Source organism: Dasypus novemcinctus, chromosome 11, assembly GCF_030445035.2.
Source record: "Dasypus novemcinctus isolate mDasNov1 chromosome 11, mDasNov1.1.hap2, whole genome shotgun sequence".
Lineage (NCBI taxonomy): Eukaryota > Metazoa > Chordata > Mammalia > Cingulata > Dasypodidae > Dasypus > Dasypus novemcinctus.
Genome location: NC_080683.1, coordinates 120,789,896 through 120,797,573, shown reverse-complemented (window position 1 = coordinate 120,797,573; position 7,678 = coordinate 120,789,896). Strand labels below are relative to the sequence as shown.

Below are 7,678 nucleotides of genomic sequence, written 5' to 3'. Positions count from 1 at the left end.
ATACATCGCCCCACACAGCAAGCTTGGAGGACAGTTTCCCTCTTGTGTGCTAAGGTGACAAGTGATGGTGGAGCACTGGGTCGAGAAGATTTTGTCAAGGCATTATTTGTGCCCCAAAGGAAACAGTGTTAACACCAATTGGCTTCCAGTTTCTGCCTGCCTGGATACAAAAAAAAAAAAAAATCTTTCAAGCCTCTTTAACTTTAATTATAAAACTTCCTAATTCACCTATTCACTTTTCCAGAAGTGTGGGTTTTGTAATGCAGCATGAGGTGGAGAGTGTGTGTTCATGCTGCTTGGTTTTGATTTCTGACTCCACAAATTCCCAGCTCCATAACCCTGTGCAAATTACTGAACAACCTCTTTGTGCTTTATGCTTAGTTTGTGATATTGGATGACGATAACATTCCAATGTACCTGGTTTTTATGAAGGTTGCCTGAGATAATACACCTGAGCTGCCTGGAGGAGCCAAACAGGCACACAAGAGCTAACATATACTCAGAAAGTGTGTTGTGCTCACTTCAGCAGCACATATACTAAAAACTGGAATAATGTAGAGAAGACTAGTATGGCCCCTACGCAGCAATGAAACGCAAATTCATGAAGCGTTCCGTTTTTCATCACCATCCCCAAATCCTCCAATTTCAGGAATTAATGATGGACTAGAGTAGACTTACTATTATTCTACTATGAACTTATTGTTATCCTAGCAATGGAAGAACTTTTATCATTGATGTGGAGGCAGTTGTCGCCGGACGTTCTGAGCGGAGGGAGAGGGAAAAATAGGTGTAATATTGGGAATCTTCGGAACAATGGAATTGTCCTGCACTACATTGCAATGACGGATACAGGCCATTATATATTTTGTTCTAACTTACAAAATTGTGTGGGACAGAGTGCAAACTATACAATGTACACTACACATTATATATTATGTATATGCACTATATATTATATAATGTAAACTATAATCCACAGTTAGTGGTAATGTTTTAATATGTGTTTATCCATTGTAACAAATGTGCCACATGAATGAAGGATATTGTTAATATGGGAAGGTGTAGGAGGGGCAGGGAGGGGGCCATATGGAAATACCCTGTATATTTTTGTGCAGCATTAATGTAATCTAAAGTTTCTTTAAAATAAATATTTTTTTAAAAGTGTGCTACTCTTACTATTGTTTTAAAAAGGTTGAAAATAGGTCTAAATAATTAAATAAATAACACATGAATATAAATATTACTCCTTCACTTTTCCTACCAACATCACAAATGCATGAAAAGTGTTTATGCATTTTTAAGCAGTTTGATTAAATTAATAAAATCACAACTGTAAGGATATGACACAAATCCCAGGACATCCTTGATATCGGCACGATCTATCTGTGAGTTCACACGATATCAGGTATTCCTTTCCACTCTGCTACCTCAAGCTTTAGGTTCTCCTACAAAGAAGAAAAAAACCCCACAAAGAACTTTCTTAGGTAAAGGAACACAAGGTTTACAGTGGATAAAATGAGAATTATTTTTAGAAGAGCATAACCTACTGACTTAAAAGATGTAAATTAAAGTAACATTTCATTTTTAAGTAAAACAAATTGTGGGAGAGAATGTCAGTGAGCTAAAGCAAGAAAAGGGAAGAAACATAAGGTTGACTCTGGAAAAACTGTGCTTACTTTCTATTGTGCTACATCTAGACCTTCAGGTCACAGTGTTTCCTCATTCTTTAAATCCCTGCTCTTCCTCAGCTAGATCATACTTTGTTCCAACCATCTTTCAGACTTCATCCAGTACATTCCCAAAAGCATGTTTGCTATTCTTGTGAATCAGGCAACTCCAGATAGCACCACAGCAACATTTTATGTTCCTTTTTCTGTGGTTTATCCCACTCAAACTGCCAAGACTATATCAGAGTCACCTACTCTTCAACATAATTTCATTTAGTTAGGTAAACTATTAGGAATAAAACGTTAAAATATGGCAAGCAGAGTAGGATTTATCTGTTCTTTCTGTCAACAACGTGCTGCTAGCATTTTTGAAACAAAATCTAAATGTATAATTCTGGTTTCAAACATTTAGACAAGAAATATTTATTTAATATCCATAGGGTGCATGTCAAAGAAGTAAATATTCACTACTTTACTAAACAATACTTCTAAGGTCACAATTATTTCCCTTTTGAAATCCTGTAATAAGGGGCAAATCATTCAGAAGAATAGTAAACATGTAAGCTTACAAATAAAGTTATCATTATAACTGGATTAATTTAAAAGTTTAAAAAGAAATATTGCATAGTAAGTGGTCCGTTTGCCTACTGTTATGTAAACCAGCACATTCACAACGGAAATCCCTGCCTTTAGCACTAGGGAGTTCCTATTCATTTCCTTCATTTGGAGATGAGTTATCTGATTTGATCTCTGAGATTTCACAGAGCAAAGTGCATTATAATTAGCAGTACATATGTATGTTGCAGTATGGCACGTTTGGTAATATTTTCCACCCACATTTTCTTAAGTAATTTACTCAGTCTTCCTAGACCTATTGCTCTTGTTTGGCTAAATGTTCATATTTCCATTACATTATTTATTAACTATTTATGCCCAGCATGAATTTTTTTGTGTAATTTTTTTTTGAAATCATATAAAACAACTGTGTTTGTAATACTCAGAATTCATTCAGCAGAAAGTTACTAAAACTATCTATATGCTAGATATCAGGGTGAAACTTTAGGAGTACGTGGTAAAGAAGGCCTTCTTTGAGCTTTAAAGTGATTAACAGTCTGACGATTCTGATTCCTTTTATTGAAGTATGAAAGCCACTTAAACATGTGTTAATTAATTTAATTAATGTGGATTCCATTTATTCCTTTTACTCTTCCATGGAATGCTAGACCTCAAAACTGTTTCTTGCAAAACAAAAGTCATGATCAGATACATTAAAGATATGGAATCTATGAATCTTCTTGGCTCAATGTCTCTAAGAAATCTTACAGCAAAAGAACTCTCTTTGGGTTTCTAGTTTTACCTCCAACATGCAAAAACCTTGGAAGGCTTTTTTCCCACTCTTAAACAAATAAGTATCTGAATTAACTGAAAATCTGAAAATTGACTATTTTTGTATTATCATAGAACCAAAGTCACGGGGCAAATCACTAGCCTGAAATCTAACGAGATGGGCAAATATAGACAACCATGACCAAGGTCAGTTTACCTGGTGCAGAGGCTACTGGACCCATACCGGCAGGCATGCTTAAATGAAATTTTGATGAAAGACTGGAAACTAAGTGTGAACTGACATGAAAAAGAAAATCCTGGGGGAGGAAGTCTTTAGGGTTCCCTCTCACTTTTATGAATATTACCTATAGGAAACATCAGCCTCTCAAGATGAAGAGTCAAGAAAAATCCCCTCATATTTCTGGCAGAGAAAGTGGAAAAATAATCATTTTGAAATCACCCAGAACCTTCTCCATAGCATCAGGCTTCACCAGAGCCTTATCTAAGCCCTCTGACTTCCTGCCAATATAATAAGAAAAAAGCTAAGACATTCTTGTAAAGGTCACTGCCCAGGGACACAGAATCACTAAAAAATAAAGAAGTAATTACAAGAGTATGGAACACTTCCACTTCCCAAACACTTTCCTACCAGTCAACAGAGCTCCAGGATAATAATAGCAGATGGTGTTGAAAGAGCTTCACAATGCAGACTCTATTTAGGAAGTGCTTAAGGAAACCCAAGGACAAGAGAGAAGACAAGAACTAAGGGAAAACTGAAGCCACTGTAGGTTCCAGCTAGAGAAAATATTAAATACAGCCCAACTCCTGACCAGATTCACATACAACATCATGCTAAAAGCTTTTAACTTCAGTTCCTATTTTCTCATATGTCATATCCAGGGTTCAAAAGGAAAATTTAAGAAATCCTAAAAGGCAATAAAATAAAGTCTAAAGTGACAAGGTAAGCAACAGGAAGACTCAGATAAGACAATGATTTTGGAATTATCAGAAAGGGAATTAAAGAAAACAACTATGATTAATACAGGTTGTATTGAAAAGCATACAACATGTGAGAACAGAAAGGTAATATAATCATAAGAATGGAAATGTTAAGGAAAGAATCAAAAGTTAATACTAAAAATAAAAACAACAACACTGCAACAGAAATAGAGAATGCCTTTGATAGGCTCAACAGTAAAAGAGTACAACTGAGGGAAGAATCAGTGAGAGAAAGTGAGGAAAGAATCAGGGTGAAGATATGTAAACAGAAAATTACCAAATTGAAAGGCAAAAAGAACAGAGAATGCAAAATCAAAACAGAAGATCCACAACTGTGGGAAAATTTCAAAGGTATAAAATAAGTGAAACTGGAATACTACAAGTAATAGAAAGAACATATTAAAAGAAATCTTCCAAGAAATAATGATCGTTTATTTTCCCAAAATTATTTGTAGATACCAAATCATAGATCCAGAAAGTTCAGAGAACTCCAAGCAGAATAAAGACCAAAAATCTACACTACAGTATATAATATTAAAAATGCAAAAAAAAATCAAAGATATTGAAAGAAAGCAGAAAAAAAAACCCAGCATACTTATGGAAAAAGAGTATGAAAAATACAGAAGACTTCTCATCAGAAACCATGTAATCAAGAAGGAGAGTGATCTAAAATGTTGAAAGTTTTGAAAGAACAAAACAACCATCCTTGAATTCTATACCCAGTGAAATTATCCTTCAAAAGTTAGGGAGAAGTAAAGACTTTCTTAGATAAGCAAATACAGAGAGAATTTATAGCTGGAAGACCTGTTCTGCAAGAAATGTAAAAGTAAGTCCTTCAGAGAGAAGGAAAATGGTGTAAGTTCAAAATTCATATCTGCATATAGAAAGAAAGAGCATCAGAGAAGGAAGAAATGATGTAAAATAAGATATTGATCTCTTTGTTCCATATCAGGTGATTATAAAGGAATGCTATAAGGATGGGAGGAGAGAACTGAAAATACTCTCCTAAAAGATACATTCAAATGCACAAGAAGCAATATAGTGATATTTGAAAGTTAATTCAGAATACATGTATATTTCAAACTGCCTGGTAACCACTAAAGACATTATAAATTGGTATAATGGATAAAGAAAGAGAGGAGAATAAAGAGAATCATCTAAAATAGTATATTAAATCCAGAGTAGGCATTAAAAAGATAGGAAGAGGGAAACGGACTTTGGCCCAGTGGTTAGGGCGTCCATCTACCATATGGGAGGTCCGCGGTTCAAACCCCGGGCCTCCTTGACTGCCATGCGCAGTGCCGATACGCGCAAGGAGTGCCGTGCCACGCAAGGGTGTCCCCCGCGTGGGGGAGCCCCACGCGCAAGGAGCGCGCCCGTGAGGAAAGCCGCCCAGCGTGAAAAGAAAGTGCAGCCTGCCCAGGAATGGCGCCGCCCACACTTCCCGTGCCGCTGACGACAACAGAAGCGGACAAAGAAACAAGACGCAGCGAATAGACACCAAGAACAGACAACCAGGGGAGGGGGGGAAATTAAATAAATAAATAAATCTTTAAAAAAAAAAAAAGAAAAGAAAAGAAAAGAAATGGCAAATGTCTGCATAAACATAATAGGCAAGTCTTTAAAAAAAAAAAGATAGGAAGATAAAAAACAAAAAATAATTTAAAAAACTAGTACAATCAATAGAAACCAGTGAAACAGTATACACATAGTAGATATTAATCCAACTCCATCAATAATCAATTTAAATATGAATGTTTTGAGCACATCAATTAAAAGACAGAGATTATCAGAGTGGATAAAAAAATAAAAACTTTATCCTATTTCCAGGGAATCTATTTTGAATATAAAGAAAGAGGTTGAAAGTACAAAGAAGGAAAAACACATACCATGCTAATACTAATCAAAGAACGGTTGAATAGCTTGCTAGTTTCAGACACTAGCAGGCTTCAGAATGAGGAAAATTATCAGGGATAAAGAAGGGAATTGTATAATGATGAAGGGGTTAATTCTCCAAGAAGACATAGAAATCTTTAATGTATTTACACCAAACAGTAGTGCCTTAGAATACATAAAATAAAAATGAATTGAACTTTAAGAGTCATAGACAAGTCCACACATAGCTGACTTCATACAGACTTCAACATCCATCTTTCAGTAATGGATGCACCATGGAGGCAGGAAACCAATAAGGATGTTGGTGATCTGAAGAGCATTATCATTACAGTTGATATAACTGATATTTACAGAATATGCTATTCAACAATAGCAGAATACACATTCATATGGAATATTCTCCAGCATAGACTGAATTTTGACCCCCAAAATATGCCTTAGCAAATTTAAATCAATTGAAAATATAATAAATATGTTTTCAGAACACAATAGAATTAAATTAGAAATCAATAACAGAAAGTTAGCTGGAACATCTTCAATATTTCGAGATTAAGCAATACCATTCTAAATAACATATGGATAAAATAAATCTTAAGAGAAATTTAAAAATATTTAGAATTAAATGAAAACAGAAATACAACTTATCAAAATGTGTAGGATGCAGAGAAAACAAGGTTTATGAGGAAATTCATAACACTAAAGGGACATATTACAAAGGAAGAATGGTTTGACTTCAACAAGCCAAGTTTACCAACAGAAAATTAGAGAAGAAAAATTAGAGCATAAACCTTAAAGTTAAAAAGAATAAAACAATAGAGAAAATAAACATAAACAAAAAGCCACCTTTTTGAAAAATCAATAAAGTGGCACACCTCTAGACAAGCTACCAAAGAACAAGAGATTACTAATACCAGAAATAAGAGAGGAGTCATCATGATTGAGCCCATGAACACTTCCTTGTCCATATATTTGATAACTTAGATGAAATATGCAGATTTCTTGAAAGACAAGAACCACCAAATTTTCACACCATAAAAACAGATTATATTACTAGATTTATATTCATTAAAGAATTTTAATCAGTCACTAATAACCCTCCAAAAGAGAGAGCACCAGACCCATATGTATGCACTGGTGAACTCTACCACATACTTAAGGTAGAAAAGATTTCTATTCTCTAATATCTCTTCCCCAAAAAAGAAGCAGAGGGAATAATTTCCAGATCATTCTATGGGGCCAGCATTACCCTAGTGCCAGCATTACCCTAGATATAAAAATCCCCCAAAATATTAGAAAATTGAATAAATCAATATATTAATAATTATACACCATATGGGATTTATTCTAAGTCTTCAAGATTGGTTTGACATTTAAAAATAAATTCATGCAATCCACCACATCAACAAACTAAAAAAGAAAAATCAAATGTTTCTATCATTTGATGCAGAGAAAACATTTGACAAAATTCAATAGTCATTCTTGATTAAACCTCTCAGTATATTAGGAGTAGAGTAAAGCTTCCTTAATGTGATAAAGAACACCTACAAAATACCTATAGCTAATATTATACTTACTTGAGTGAAACTAGGTAGTTTCCACTTAAGACCAGGAACAACGTCTACTCAATACTCCTATTGAACATTGTACTGGAAGTCCTAGTCAGTGCAATAAGACAAGGTAATGATAAACAGCAAAAGATATACAGATTTGGAAAGAAGAAATAAACCTGACGGCATGGTATAGGAGAAAGAATACACACATAAACTGATGAAGTAAAAAAGAGAGCTCAG

At 34.5% G+C, this 7,678-nt stretch overlaps 1 non-coding gene across 1 annotated transcript; it reads left to right on the top strand.

Moving 5' to 3' along the window:
• Positions 1–513: 513 nt before the first annotated feature.
• LOC111764267 (U6 spliceosomal RNA) lies at positions 514–621 on the top strand. The gene has a single exon (XR_002796919.1). It is a non-coding gene; the product is annotated as a U6 spliceosomal RNA (small nuclear RNA).
• Positions 622–7,678: the final 7,057 nt, after the last annotated feature.